We start from the raw sequence: 16,369 nt of genomic DNA, 5'->3' as shown, positions 1-16,369 counted from the left end.
GCCACCAAAGCACTAAGTCACCCGACTGCCCTCTGGTCCACCATGCTGGTACCACTCCATTGTCAGATGGACCATCTGGACCTAAATTGATCCCCAGTAAAGTACCTCCACTCAGCAACTAACAGAATCTACTATCCAACCATGTCCCTGCAGATGCCTGATGGTGCCCTGAATTCAATATCAAATAAAAACTTCCACAATGATAATGATGTGCGGTTCCCACCACCTGTACCAGCAGGCCAGCGGGCTGGAGAAAGGAGAATTCATCAGTCCCCTTAGAAGGGCTTTCCCTGCCACACAGCAAAGGGCCACGAAACCACAAGCTGAAGCAGAGGGCACGTGAGAAGGGAAGGACATGTCCATCAGAATTCACGTGGCAAATGCATGTGGCTGAGTCGTGAGAGGGTCCTGGAGCCACTGAGGGACCCGGCAGCTCCTGAATGAAGAAGGTGCTTGGATTTTCTTCTTATCCTCTTCCGACAAGCGAAGCAGAAATATTTTTGCATCTGAAGGGAAAGTTCTGTTTGCCCTGATAATTCTTCACTGGTAACAAATCTCATCAGGCCACAGCCTATCATTCCCTGACAATTTTCTATTTCATAACAAAAAACAGTATTTCTAACCGTGAAAACCCATCGTACTGCCTAAGAACTTAAGATCGCAAGAAAGAAAAAAAAGAAAACATCTCCATTAGAGGTAAAAACATTTTTACTCTAAAATGCAAAAAAATATGAGCATACTTAAATAAAAACAAACCAACCAATAGAATCTTTTCCCAGTGTAAGAATCCAGAAAGTACCATCCCCAAATAAAAGTTACAATCACTCAGCTTTAAACTGAGAAGACTTGCCAACAATATTATAGAATTGTGTATGGTTTTCCTAACCAACTAGAGACAGGAACCCTCATCCTGAAACAGTAACCGCCCTGCAGCCTGCCTGGAAGGGGCTCTCTGAAAAATCAAATAATCCCTCACATTCGTTCAATGCTTTTCCATTTCAACTGATATGTATTTGCTTTCAACTGATTTTTTTTTTTCAATTTTTATTAATTTATTGTTGTTACAGATGTTTCCCCTCTTCCTCCCCTAGACCACTTCTCTGAGGAACTGTCCCCATTTTGTAAATGAAATAGAACTTGGACAGGTCAGCTGTCAAATAACTCCTACGACTTCATAGTTGGCGTCTGCACTGGGACTCGAACCCAGATCTCATGACTCCTAGTTTAGTGCTTGTTATAATATTGACATCTGTTGTTTGTTTCATTCACTGATTGACTCAAAACAATGGCATGGCATGAATCAGGGGAGGGAAGAAGAGAGGAGGAGGCGGCAGTGATGTATGAAGAAATGTAAACCATAATTATCTCTGGAACATCCACGTTTTACAAACTCCGGGTTCCGGACTCCTTACAAACCTCGACAGCATCTTTCTGTCTGTTGGGAGGGTGAAAAACAGGACAGCACTATCTCTTGTTGCCTTGACCTATTTTAAATAGCAACATTTAATTTAATGTGTTTTTCCATTAAGAAAGAAGGACATGCCCTGGCTGGTTTGGCTCAGCGGTTGGAGCGTCGGCCTGCGGACCAGAGAGACCTGGGTTCGGTTCCCACCAGGGGCACGTACCAAAAAAAGGACAAGCAACTTTTATTTTTCTTGAAAGAACAACTGGATTTTTAAAAGATGTTAACTGCGCCTAGTGAAAAGAACGATAGACTGAGTTTCCTGCCCAGCATCAACAACTACATAATTATAGGACTTAGACAAATCATTTAAATTCTTTAGGTCTTATATTCCTCATATGTATACTGAAGTAGGAGATCTCTGAGGTCCCTTTCAATCCTACAATATCATGATTCTAAGGAGTTACTGAGCCCCAACCATGCATGCACAGCAATGTAGAGGCACCCAAATCCTTCAGTCTCTTAATTCAAGAGCTCAAAAACTAGTTGAACTATTTAGTACATCAACTCCAAAGAACAGAACAATGCAAGAAAATTAACTTTTTAAATAAAGTCTAAGCAAAGGGCAATATATAAATAAATGGCAAGCGTCCATGTGGACTGAGCCAGTCCAGGGTATCCCACACAAGAGTGGGACTTTTGCCAACACACAAGTGGAGAGAATTAGAGATATAGGCCAGAGAAAGACCTTCTAGGTGGGTAAATATTTCTATCTACAGCCACAAGAATCAGAAATAACTGTGGCTTCAGGAGACCACTGGCTGGTTCCAGGAAGACTGGTTTGAGGGGCAAAGGTAGACAGTTAAATAGTAGGAAGTCACCATGCTGTAATGAACACTCGGTGCCAAAGGTGGACATTTAGCTTCATCGGGGAGGCAATGGAGAAGGGTTCAAGAACTCCTGAGCATAGCCCTGGCCAGTCTGGCTCTGCGGTTAGAGCATCAGCCTGCGGACCACAGAGTTTCAGGTTCGGTTGCCGCTAAGGGCACATGCCTCGGTTGCAGTTGTCCCCGGCCCTGATTGGGGTCGTGTGGGTGGCAACCAGTCGATGTGTCTCTCTCACGTCAATATTTCCCCCCCACACCCCCCACCCTCCTTCCTGTTCTATTTGAAGATAAATACAAAAAAAAAGAACTTCTGAGCATGGAAACAAAACGATAACACATACACTCTTATCTCTATCGTAAGAGTCACCAAAGAAATATATTTAAGAAAGACTCCTCTGTGTAACTACAATCACATCCAGCCCTAACACAGATCTTGGTTAATGAAAAAAATGTTTCAAATGATTCACTGATTGTTTAATTCTGTAGACCAGCGATTTTCAACTGGTGTGCCGCCAGAATTTTTAAAACATGCAACACCTGACTAGTCAGGGGCCCTGCCCTCTTTTCCCTTAGATTGTCAAATTAAAAAATATCAGCAGCTGCCCTGGCCAGTTTGGCTCAGCGGTTGGAGCGTCCGCCTGCGGTACAGAGAGACCTGGGTTCGGTTCCCGCTAAGGGCACGTACCTCGGTTGCAGTTTGTCCCCGGCCCTGGTTGGTCGTGCGGGTGGCAGCCACTCGATGTGTCCCTTCACATCGATGTTTCTCTCTCTCCCTCCCGCTCTATCTGAACAAAAAATGGAAAAATGTCCTCGGGTGAGGATTAAAAAAAAAAAAAATCAGCAGCTAACACATCAATAGCCAGCCATTCCAGTGTGAATGAATCAAAATTATATCTATTTTTTTTTTGTCAGATCAGCCAAAAAATATTTTGGGTGTGCTGCCGAATTTTAGCAATTAATTTATGTGTGCCATGAAATGAAAAGTTCAAAATCGCTGCTGGTGACTAGATTTTCAGCAAGAAAAAAAAAGATTTGATTAAGCAATATTGTGAAGTGCTACATGTTATATATTCCTCTAACAAATTCACAAAAGGCAAAGGACTAGCACACTGAAGTCTGTAAACAGTTGTGCAGGAAAGAACTTTTTAAAATTGGACACATATTAACATGCGGAACTAGTGTCTCACAGCATACCCTCTGGTAGATCACACAATATAACATTTATTCCTATGAGAATGAAACTCGCCAGAAACAAATCCACGAGAAACTGACAAACATAAAATACATCAAATTCCTTCCCTTCTAAGTCAGTGTCAGAGACCAACATGAACTTAACAATTTCTCTTTACGTTTGTCCATACTCCACACATCAGTGGTTTCTTAACTTGGCTTCATATTAAAGTCACACGGGCAGCTTCAAAATAAATACTAATGCCTGAGCTTTATTTCCAGAACAATTAAATCAGAATCTCTGGTTTGGGCATCAACAGTTTTTCGAAGGTCCAAATGAGACAGCTCTGGGACCTGGGCCTGGGATCCCAAGGACACCAGATGGCTAGAATGAATGCAAAAACGTCACCACCCCTCTGCTACCTACTCAAAAGTGCAGTGGTAGCTGATTTCATCTCCCTGCTAACTGCCTGCTTAAACTACTGACCTGAATGTGCCCTTGATCGAGGTTTGACGACCTCCCCAGGGTGGCGGGAATGAGCAGCCTGCCATCTTACCCCTACAGCTTTAGCGCAAACACAGTTACCAGGCAACACAGCTGGAAAAGGAAGTCACCGGACCCTGAGAGGCACCACTCCTCACGCCTGCCTTTGTCAAAATGCCTGCCAGCCCTGTCCCCAGGTTATAGCATCGGCCATGCAGAGCCAGCGCCATGGTCAGTTCAGAGCCCCCTCCTTTCCTCTCTGCTGCCTCCCTTGTGCTCGAGCAAAAAACTTAATAAAATCGGTCTGGAAATTTCTCTGGGGCTTCCTCTCGATCTCTGTCTTGGGGAAGCCAAGAACCCCAATGCTGGTAACACTCAGGCAAACCTACAGGGAGGAGGGTTAAGAATGCAGCTATATGTTAATAGTATTATTTTATCACTAAAATTGTTAACGGTACAGTTGGAGAACTGGGAAAGGGAATGTGAATTCCAGTTAATAATTCAGCTAGAAAATCTGCCCCTAAAAACCTGAGAATGGGCTATGTTTATTCTGCACATAGACACCAGTCCTGATATATTCTTGGCCTTCCCTCCTCTGTACTTATTCATCATTACATTTGTGGTTTAATGCTAATAACTAGTGTATGCTAAACTGATTGCCAACAACTTCTTCAAGGCAATCTTTAATTTTATACAAATAGAACCAAATTTTCTATTATCTTCCAAGCCTGAATTATGGGTACCTATTTCTCAGAAGTTTTAAGTATGATTCCCATAAAACACAGCCAGAAGTAAACTGCGAAGCCAAAACGGTCTTCCTGGAAAATACATGTTTTAAAACTGCATATCATAAAAGGTTCAGGACTTAGTTAAATGATGCTCACTATTTATTTTATAGCCATCATTCCAAGCTTGGAAACTTTATCATCCAAAATGCAATGAAGGTATTACAATTGCTGAAAATTCATGTTTCAAAGCACAGTTAAAAGTTAATCTTCCTGGGAATACATTTATTATCCAGGAAAGTAGTGGAAAGAAAAAAGTAATAACACATCTCTAAACACAGCTGCAAAACAAACCACACTGCAAAATGTTTGGTTATCCTGGCTATCATTTTTAATTTTCATCATCTTTGAGTAGACTCTGGACACAAACAGTACAACCTCCTAACTTTAATCTGGATTTCAAGTCCTTCCACTCATCCTCTCAACCTTTCGCTTGAATTTGTGAATAATTAGCTCAGATGAAATAATATAATGGTATTATAACTTTTAATTTGGTTGTCGTCAGGGTTAGATGACTGAGAACAATCTCCTCCATCCCTTGTTTTGCCTTTGCAAAGGCACGGGGTTGGTTCTTTCTGCCAGAAATCCTCTCCATCTTGCCTCCATTAAGACATTTAGGTCATGAATCACAGATGTAGAAGATAGCCTGAACGAATCTAAACTCTGCTGTCTCCTCAGAAACTCTTCTACAAAACCTTCCCTAATCTTACCCAACATTCTAGTTACACTCTCTCTTTTAACCTGCCCTTGAAATCCCCACTCAGACCCTTTCTCCTCAGGGCAGCCTTCCTTGATTCTTCCAGGGAGAACAAGTCCCTCCTTCTGCGTCCTCTATTATATGCCCTTGCCACACTCCTCTGGAGTGTACCCTTCATACGACCACCTTTTCTTCTCTCCAGTCCTGCACAGGGTTAAGCTCACAGACAGGACAGTCAATGTCTCATGAATAGTGTCCTCGGCATCTCTGTCAAGTCTGTACATAATCGTCCACTCTTAACCCCTTCTTATAAGCACCTTTCCCATTCAGCTTGAAAGCTCTTTGAAAGTAGAAATGATTTCTACTTCAGCATCCCCAAGGGACCTACAAGACAACAGGAGCGTTTTTAGATTCACGGGTCTCGAGGTAGCTCACCAGATTTTTAACGTTTGAGAGGGATACTAAAGTGAAGGGATGCGCAAATGAGAAGACATACCCACATTCCAATTAAGTACTGAAAAATATGCTTTCCTCAATGTTGTTAATACCTCCCTCTCAACGTACTAGCTGAAGCCAAGAAAAACACAGACTCTCCAAACCTACCCACCTAGGGACTATGCCATGGAATTTCTCAAACAGCACCTCCTATTGACTTACACATGAATTTGGACCATTGTCTTAGAAAATCCCATAGAAAATCATAACAGGAAGAAGTTCTATTTAAGAAAACAACTCCAGAGTATCTGAGTTTAAAGTTTTCTTATTCACAGGGGATCTAAGTTTCCTGGTAACTCCAGGGTAAACAGGCACATAGGAAGTGAAGCTGGCTTTTTTTTTTCCCCTCTCAAAAAATTAATGGATGGTGAGCTCAAGAAAGAAAACTGAGAGGAAAACATAAAAGCCCTGTATTTTTGCCTGCAGTCGGTTTCATCCCTGGCTACATTCCTTCATTCCCCCCTTATCATCACTTTAACCAGTAAGAAGCAGAAAATTTGAATGACTGAATGATAATCTCAGTTGACAAAAAGTACTAAAGTGGTAATTGTTAAGGAAGGAAAGACATACTTAAATACTTTTCCTGGACCATTTTGATTTCACCAAGAAAAAAGAGAGGTAATAAAATCTATTTTTCCACCACTTAAAGTGCCAAAAGGCAGCTTCTTTCAAGAAATTTACATCCAAAGAAATTTAAAAACTGCAAAAGAACTAGTTTAGGACAAGCCACAACTGCTAAACATACAAAAGGAGAAAGTAACATTCAGGATATTTAATAATTTAACTCAAGGATCATGTTTCTGAAAGAGGCATGGAGTAACAAAGTGTTCTCCTTAACTACGATTAGGAAAAACAGAAAATGTTTCATACTGTAGTTTGGCTGACTACAAACTTCCCACAAAAAGTATAATATTGACTAAAACAATATTAATGTCAATGGCCACAGAGAAGGGAGAAATTGTATTATGTACAATACAAGCCCATAACAAAATCTTTGGGGAAAATAAGGACAATACATACTTTTTCCACCTAAGATATTAATAGCAATGAGCCCATTATTCCTTGAATAATGCTGGCAACTGACTAGCAAAAAGGAACACACCCTGAATGAGACTAATCTTCTTACACAGTATATACATTATACAGAGAGGGTGTTTATCATACACTGGAACAATGTATTCCCATGGTTTAAAACACACTGTGGTATTGTTGCTATCTACGCATTTTAATGAGAGGCTTGCGGAAAAATGTCTTATCTAAGAGCACTGCTCCTTTAAAGATGTAACTTGAGCCATTCAATGAGGGGTAAGCTACTGAATGCACACACACCAAATTTTGTTAAAGTGTGAATGCATAAACCTTTGGAAGAGGATGATCATGCAATTACTCAAGTCACTGAATTCGTTTTATGTATTTTAGTCTGACTCTTAATTGCCAGGACTCATCATGTTTGTCAACTACATCAGGAAAAGGGGAGGAGACTGCAAGTTCACACGTAGATCCAAACCCAAGAAGCATCACACACTGTGCCAGCTCCACAGGGGTGTCTCTCATGTCTGGGGTACCTGCTGTCTGGGTTTTGCTCCAAGTTCCCTTCCACGGGTGGGTTTCTTCTGCTTACTCACAGCTTCTCCTTTGTAACTCCACGTGTCCCATGACCAACACTGTCACTCCTGGCTTCTCCCTGGACCCGTCCAACATGCCATTCCCTTCCCACTACTACATGGGGACTTAGTTTCCCAATGTAGTAGAGACAAATCTCGCTCAGTGAGTTTTCAGAGCCAGTCACATGAGCCACGGCCAGTGTCCACAGAAGGGTAATCGTTGGGTCTGCTGCCCACATCGAGGCCCATCAGCTGTGGCTGGAAGGGCTGGGAAGCAGTTAGTACTGACTGTGGCTAGCCCCTCTTCTTTTCCAGGGCACGGTATGTGGGAAGGCAGGCATATCATCACATAAACCACAAAGTGCATACATTTAAAAGCAGCCTTCAAAGACAAAAGTAAGGTAAGAGTCGAATTAGCCTGAGGATAAATTCTAAAGCAATCTATTTTGCCTAAATAAAATGAAAATATTAAACACATCTAGCAAAAGGCTGAACTTCAAAAAATAAAAAACAGAAAGGATTGTTCATGGAATGACAACAAATTGTTATTGTAAGTCTTATGGGTAGAATAAAAGAGGAAAATATCAGGTATGAACTTTAGAACGCCCAAACCTTAACATGATGTTGAACTCTTGACTCTTGTCAAAATAGGGGGGACAAATCCATGCCACTGTGTTACTTCATTAATCTGTCTCCGGCCTTTTGGTTGTCCCTCTGGTGTGCCACAACGAGCCTGGTTCAGAGCCCTATTTACCAAAATGGGCAGCTGTAGATGAAATTTCTCTTATTATAGAAGCCTAGCCCACCCACAAGGGCATCATTGATGATTTAAAGAAAATCATTTCTGTTTTATTAACATTAGTTAAACAAAGTAAAAGAAAAAGAAAAAGAAAGAAAAGAAAAGAAAAAAGCACTCTTCAGGTCCTGGCTGCCACAAACTAGCCGTCTGACCTTGAAAAAAAAAAATCTCAATCTAAGGCTATTCGGATTATTGTTTTCAAGAAAAAGACATCAGCCCCACATCCAGAACGCACTGATTTCTCTGTGAGCCCCCAGTAAACCTGCGGAGCTTAAAGCTCTTCAGTGACGGCCAAGGCTCCACCTGAATCACACAGAAAGGTAGTGCACAAGCCTTCACATCACAGAGTATCATCCTGAGGCTGGCTGATCACCTCCATCCCAGGTAACCCTATGGAGTCCACAAGGAAGAAACAAAACCATACCGGAGTTTTGCCGACTGAGTCACAGAACCAGGTGAAATCTTTGAGGGGGATGCTTTCCACCCTTTCGTGTTCTGGAAACCATAGCGCCACATGGTCTATAAGCCACATGTCAGGTCAAGAGCTCAGAGAAACAGAACATGTGAGTTACCTCTAAGTGGGTCTCTGCCTGCCAGTCTGAAATCAAGGATCCTTATTTTATACTACGTACCTAGCGATGACACTGAAGCCAACCTTTCCTCTTCTATTGGATGAAGAATTTTCAGTGCTTGAAAATGATATGATCTTGGGCTATGTCTAGATCACATCCATACTGTGAATACGATGGCCTCACTATCTGTAACTGTACTGGTCAGGCTACATCTAAAACAGCACACCACTGCCACATTTAAAATGGGACATTTTAATGACTCTTTAAAGTCAATAGAATAGTGAGGGGGTCTCAAAATTAAGTCATATGATAAATTTGACTACAGTATCCTTCATCTGAAGAAAAGAAGGCATAGAGATATAAAAACCATCTTTAAATTTTCCTATAAGTCCAAATGGCAAAACAAGAGCAAATGGATTTTAACCAATTAACGACCAAACTTTCACCAGATATTGATTTAAATTTATTATTTGCTTTTAAAAATTGCAGTAGCTATTAGGGTATATTCACTACCATCAAACACACATTTTTAAGGAATCTATTGACGTCTTCTACTTCCATGGTTGCAGAAAGAGAAATGAAACAGAAAATGTGATTTTCACAAAGCAAATGTGTGAAGTGACTGCCAAAATAAAAGCCGAGTATAAAACATTATGACAGAACTCTACAGGTGACATACAGCATGCTTGAGAATACAGTCTGACACCCAGGCTTCTCACATCCAAATGAACACAAGGAACTTAGCAGACTAAAGAATGGATGACAAACTAATCACTGAGTCTTTTTTTAATCTTTTCTCATTGGCCTTTATTTGCTAGACTCTTGACAAGAAAAGAGAGCAAATGATAAGATATAAAATAGGTTCAATTCTTATCTTTAACACCTTTCTAGAAGAGGACCAGACAACCTGCTTTTTTGGACGTCTCCTTAGTGTTATACGTGTTCAGTTATCCTTATTTAGCCAGTAGTATAAGAGAACCGTGATCACAGATTCTCGCATTGAAATTTATCCTCAGGGCCACAATGAGGATAAGAACTCAGTGTCCCTGAATGTTAGTTTTAAGGCCTACCTGTCCATTGGTGATGACATCCACTGGTGATAACCTTTGCTTAAATTTGGAATCAACACTGTAATTCTGCATAGCTTTCTCAGCACATCTTCAGAACCATGACATCAGATACTGTACTGTTCACTGTATATGTGCCCTTTAGTAACATTTGAATCGTGAACCGTGTGAATATATTACCTATTGAAACAAATACTAAGATTAAAATTTTTAAATATTCTAATTTTGCCTGGCCAGTTTGGCTAAGTGGTTAGAGCATTGGCCTGCAGACTGAAGGGTCACAGGTTTGATTCTGATCAAGGGCACGTACCTGGGTTGCTCCATGGCCCTGGTTGGGATCATGCAGGAAGCAACCAATCAATGTCTCTCTCACATCAATGTCTGTCTGTCTCTCTCTCGTTCTTCCTCCCTTCCTTCCAGTCTCTCTTAAAAAAAAAAAAAAAAAAATCTTCAGGTGAGGATTTACAAGAAATATGTAAATTTCCTAATTTTATTCAAATCAGATATGACCTAAAATGTTTAAGCGTAGAGACTCAGTGTTAGAAAAAGTATATCATGGGCTATATCAATAGTTTATTGAATTCTTTTTGAAATAATTAAAACTTATTTCTATTAGTAGAGTAACATGATCTATTCAACATATACAAAATAATGGCCAGTGGAGAAAGTAGCAGCAATTTTATTTAAAGTAGAGATTTCTGCTCGGTAGGTGTGGCTCAGTGGTTGAGCGCCGACCCATGCACCAAGAGGTTGCCGGTTCCATTTCGGGTCAGGGCACGTGCCCAGGTTGTGGGCCAGATCCCCAGTGCAGGGCATGCAAGAGGTGGCCAATCAATGTTCTCTCTCATCAATGTTTCTCTCTCTCTCTTTAAAAATTAATAAAGAAAAAAAAATTTAAATAATGGTGATTTCTGCCTCCCCCTCAATAAAACGATTCAAGTAGTGCCCATCTAAGACCACCTAATATACTCATTTTGAGCAACAGATGGAGCCAACTATTCCTCCCAGCCATTTTCCCCAGAAGACAACACTTGCTACTTTCCAATCTCAAAATGACAAAAGTAATGTTTGCCAAAGAAGGATGAATTTGAGGGTAATAAAAATATACCACATAAACCACCAAACTGTATCCTATTTATATTAGTCATATTGTTAGCCTTTGTGAAAACCATAGTTTGTAGGTCCGTTTTCCAAACCTACATATTTTCAGAGTATAAAATATCCTCACATTTAAAATATGTGCTGTCTACTTTGTGGAGAAGGCATGTATGTACATAACCCCAGGCAATGGAAACATTGGCTTTCGTCAATTACAGTGCTGACTGGATTGTGTCTTCTTCAGCCACTGGGACTCGAGATTCCTAAAGCATTTTTGCTTTGATGAGTCACATCTGTAATACAATCACTATACTCATCCCCACCTAATATACTGCAACACATTTTCCCCTCCAAGATCTGGCCATAGTCATTTCACAAGGGGGGGGGGGGGGGCGCTGATTAAAAGGAAACAGGACAGACAGTGAGTAAGCCATGAACAACTGCCCAAAGAACTGTAAAAATCCCAGCAGATCATTTCCATGTGTTTCAGTTACGGTTGCCACGAGGGGTAGACAAAGAACTAGAGACAACTGATAAAGTTGTATCCATTTCCTCCTTTTGTCAGTGTAGTCAGAGCCAAAGAATAAAGTACAATTAATTACTGGGGAAATTGCAAAGTTTTAGCATAGAAAAATATTTGGGATAAATCCAATGCAAATAGTCTAATGTGTAATCTTATCAGCCAATCAGAGAATATTAAAAGGCCCTTTATCCATACATTTTTTAATATAAATGGAAAGAAAGACTAAGGTTGTATACACCAGTAGTTGTCTTTCAAAGGTAGAATTACAAATTAGATTTTTTTTCATTTTCTTGCATGTCAACTATGTATTTATTCTATACAATTTAGAAATGACTTGCAATGAAAAATAAGCAGATTTGGTAAAAATTACTAGGCAGTTAAAATCTATAAATCAAACTGAGTATCAAACGATAATAAATACAATTTATAGTTTTAGCAAATTTTTCTGTTTATAGTGAATTTTTCTACAAAATCATTTCCTCCATTAAAAGATGTTATAAGGCCTGGCCAGTGTGGCTCAGTGAATTGAGTATCATTCCATGGACTGAGAGGTCCCAGTTCAATTCCCGGTCAGGGCACATGCCAGGGTTGCTGGCTTGATCCGCAGTAGGGGTTGTGCAGGAGGGACCCAACTGATGTTTCTCTCTCTCTCTCTCTAAAAAGTCAATAAAAACATTAAAAAAAAAAAAAGATGTTAGCCATGGCTGGTTTGGCTCAGCAGTTAGAGGATCGGCCTTTCAGTGAGGATTAAAAAAAAAAAAAAAGATATTATGAGGTTGAATTATGTCACCCCAAAATTCATGTTGAAATCCAAAACCCTCAGAATGTGACCTTATTTGTAAATAGAGTCACTGCAGATGTAATCTTTAGGGTGAGCCATAATTCAATATGACTGGTATCCTTATAACGGGCAATTTGGAAACAGAGACACACACACACACACAGAGTAAACTCCATATGAAGATGAAGGCAGAGACCAGGATGATGCTTCTACAGGCCAAGGAACGCCCGATATGGCAAGCAGATCTCCAGAAGCTGGGAGGGAGGCATGGAACATCTTTCTCATAGCCTTTGGGAGGAACTAACCCTGTTGACTCCTTAATCTTGGACTTCTAGCCTCCAAAACTGTGAGACAACACATTTCTGTTGTTTAAGCCACCCAGGTTGTTGAACATTTTTACAGCAGCCCTAATAAAGTAATATAAAAGGTTTCAAAGCACAGCACATGAAGACATAAAACTCTGACCACGTACATTTTTCCTGACAATCTCTTTCACTACATAATGCTTGCAAAGTCAACATCTCCTTCCTATGTTCCATCTCCCCTTCGTAAGGCCACACAAATACGTTTTCTCCCAGGGAATGGAAGGAGTGACATATGTCACAACCAGGCCTGGCATGGCATGCCTCCTCCATACTCTTGTTCTCTACCAGCTCGCATTTGGACGTGGTAACTTAAGGAACAGCTGAGCTACATCACAGAAGGAATCTGGGTCTCTGACTGACAGTAGGGGACAATGCCACCCATCAAGTGGGAATACTCACCTTAAAATGTTATGTGAAAGTAAAATAACTCTGTTCCTTAAACAACTATATTGTTGGATTTCTCTGCTATAACAGGTTAGCTTTTTGCCCTAACAGAGTATCGGGGGAAGTAAAATGTTTCAAACACATTCAGTAAAGCAAGTAAATCTTGCAAACAATAACTGAATGGGAAAGTTTATGTGTACATATAGTAAACTGAACTATTACAGCTTCAAATGTGAGACAATGTATTTCATGATCTTAGTAGTTGTTAAACTATAATTTAAACCCTTTTGGAAATCTACCAATTCTTATTCTTAAAGATATATTTTTTTAAAATTTTAATGATTTTTAGAGAGAGCGGAAAGGAGAGAGGGAGGGAGACAGAGAAACATCGACGTGAGAGCAAAACATCTCTTCAGTGTGAACCATGCCCAACCAACCAAGCCACCCTGGCCAGTGCTTCTTTCATTTTTTTAATTCCAAAATTTTTCAGTGAGATTAATTAATTTAGGTTAATAATATTGCTATGATTTTAAATATATTTTAAAGTTACTAAAAACCAAAGTAACATAGAAAACGTTTCATGCTCCTCCTCCATCCCCTCTTTAGGAAGAGCCAGTATGAAGCTGGGAAGGTATCCTTCCAGATGTAGATGTTATTTTAAATAGTAAAGGCAGTCAAATGTTTAACTCAGCTCAAGAGGTTTTAATTTTGTTTTGTGATACACACCTGGAGTCAAAGCCAAAAAATATCCTAATAAGCATACACAGACTTTGAATTTTCATTACTCTGGAAGAAGAAAAGTATTTTTCAAAGATGCTAATGACCAGCAATATGACCTATTTCTTATTCTTAAATGTTTCCCCAAATGTCATTATGTGAAACTGGAATATGTGTGACTAGGAGAAAGTTCCTGGAGGACAATTCAATACTTCTCCATTACTTCATTCTACTGTAGATGAACCATAATGTCTATTTCTGTCTGGTCAAAACACTGAAAATTACTCTTCTGGAACCTGGGATGTTTGCCTCTTAATAAGTGACAGGGTTTTTTCCAGAGTAAGTATCCAAATCCTATATGGATACTTGTCTATCAGGAGGACACTTTCTAATAAGTTAAAGAAGAAAATGAGGAGACAAAAACTATTCTCATTTAGTTATTCAAGGACCTCATTAACCTGTAACCAAGAACAGAATCCACAATTCCAACTCACAGTTTGTGGGACACACACATGTTCCTGGATTGAAACATGTGTTTCCATTTAAACTGCTGGAATGTATATATGGCTCCACAAAGAGTGATAAATATTAGCAAATCTTCTAAGAATGAAGGTCCTTTATGACCACATATGCTGTGTTTTGATTCAGCTTTTAAAATGTCTGAGTCATACAAAGCTGAACAGTCTGCTTTTTACATTTATCTACAAGTTAAAGAACAATGAAAAAAAAAAACTCCTTCCACAGATAGCATCGATTTGTCCCATCTCAGCCAACCCAAGGCAAATCTGAGATTTCTGCTCTGTCTTCTGCTTTCTTCCCCTTGTGGCAAGCCTGCCCCAGCTCAAGGCCCAGCATTCCGAACTGTTCAGGTAATAAGGACAAGATGGATATTAACCAATGTCAGATACTGCCAAGTAAAGGGCTTCAGGCATAGTACATACACTTCAACAGCATGAGCCTAAAGCAGATATGGAAAACTGTGGTCTGGCACATTCGGTCTGGCCCACACGGGATTTTTTAATTTTTTTACATTTAAATCCTTTAGGAAAGCCCCCGCCCCCCTAAAAGAAGGTATGTCGTCACATAGGATTCTGTAGCTCACTCTGCACTAGGAACCCCTCACATGCTGTGTACCAGACAAATGTTTGAAGAACAAATGCCACATAAATTCTTCCACCTCTGAGCCTTCTTACATCCTGGGTCTTTGCCTAGAACGCCTTCCAACCCACCCAAGCCTACCTCCTGGTGTGGCTCAGAGCCACTCTTCTGAAGACCTCAAGAAGTCCTTTCTAATCTCCTAAAGTCCCAGCTAAATGCTTAATCCTCTATGGCCCCAGGCTCTCCTGCTATTTCTGTGACTATATCATCAGACACCAGACTCATTCCTGTAGGGCAGGGGTGATGCCTTGCTCATTTTGGTCTCTCCAGTGTGTAGCACACAGCAGGTGGTAAATAAATATTTTCAGAATGAAGAAATGGCCATATAAGTATCAGCTCTGAAAATATTTGCTTTTAATACTCTTGGCAGAGAATGCAGATGAAAGATGAAGTGGACCAAAAAAAAAAAAGATCATACAGAAGGCAAGAGAATAAAGAGGTTTGTAAAGGCCACGTCTGGTTACACACAGGTGTTTTCCAAAAGCTTGATGATCCTCTACAGCAATATTTAATCTCATCCATAGTTGCTGGTCTATTTTCCCTCTTCCTGGCCCCTAAGGAACCTATATGTTTGTTCCTTCACATGTTTCCTAAACCCCAAGAGCAAAGACACAAACACAGTAAAACCAATAGAAGAAAAAAAGAGCATAAACCTGAATCAGTTTCTTTAAAATGATAGGTATTGTCCCTTACATAAAACATTTAAGAACAAGAGCTGATTAGAATTAATCAACTGCTCTTCGTAGTTTCTCATATTCATTTTTTAGTAAGTTCCACTCCTATTTCCCTTTGCTACATGTGACTGGCATTGTCTCCACTGAAGATCAGAACTTTCAGAGGATACCCAGGGACAGAAGGGACATGGTTACCAATCGTGAGCAAGCAGGTCTAAAGGCACATCCCGCCCACAGTCACACCTGCAGGAAATGAGGAGAGCTGCGAGGGACTCCTCTCTACCTGCCCGGTCAGGCGTGTGTTTGGGGAAGAAGAAAACAGGGAGCAGCAGTAGAAGGAGATAATCCGGGCAGCATGTCTGGTAGTCCTCTTCTTCTTTTTTTTTTTTAATTCTAAAACTTATTTTTATTTATTTATTTATTTTTAATTTTATTTTTGATACAGATGTTTCTCCTTTTTGACCCTGTTGACACCCTCCTCCCCATCCCTCCCACCCCTTCCCCTGCTTTGTTGTCCATGTCCATCAGTTATGTGTACATGCATATAAGCTCTGTGGTTTATCTCTTCCCTCCCCCCACCAACCCCTCTTCTGAGGGATGTCAGTCTGTACCCTACTTCCACGTCTCAGGGTCTATCCTATTCCTCAGACTGTTATGTTCATTATATTCCACAAATAAGTGAGATCATGTGGTGTTTGTCTTTTTCT

General features: G+C 40.3%; 1 protein-coding gene and 1 long non-coding RNA gene across 2 annotated transcripts in view; both read right to left on the bottom strand.

Moving 5' to 3' along the window:
- The window catches only part of BICC1 (BicC family RNA binding protein 1), a 255,957-nt gene that overhangs the window by 156,415 nt on the left and 83,173 nt on the right, over window positions 1-16,369 (bottom strand). The window lies entirely within an intron of this gene.
- On the bottom strand, window positions 8,147-13,857 carry LOC118632565. Its single transcript, XR_004960045.1, has 3 exons — window positions 13,840-13,857; window positions 9,966-10,142; window positions 8,147-8,270 (listed from the first exon to the last, which is right to left on the bottom strand). It is a non-coding gene; the product is annotated as an uncharacterized LOC118632565 (long non-coding RNA).

The sequence above is a fragment of the Molossus molossus genome, unplaced genomic scaffold, assembly GCF_014108415.1.
Source record: "Molossus molossus isolate mMolMol1 unplaced genomic scaffold, mMolMol1.p scaffold_m16_p_17, whole genome shotgun sequence".
Taxonomy (NCBI): Eukaryota; Metazoa; Chordata; class Mammalia; order Chiroptera; family Molossidae; genus Molossus; species Molossus molossus.
The sequence above is the reverse complement of the archived record's forward strand: the minus strand, read 5'-3'. Positions and strand labels throughout refer to the sequence as shown.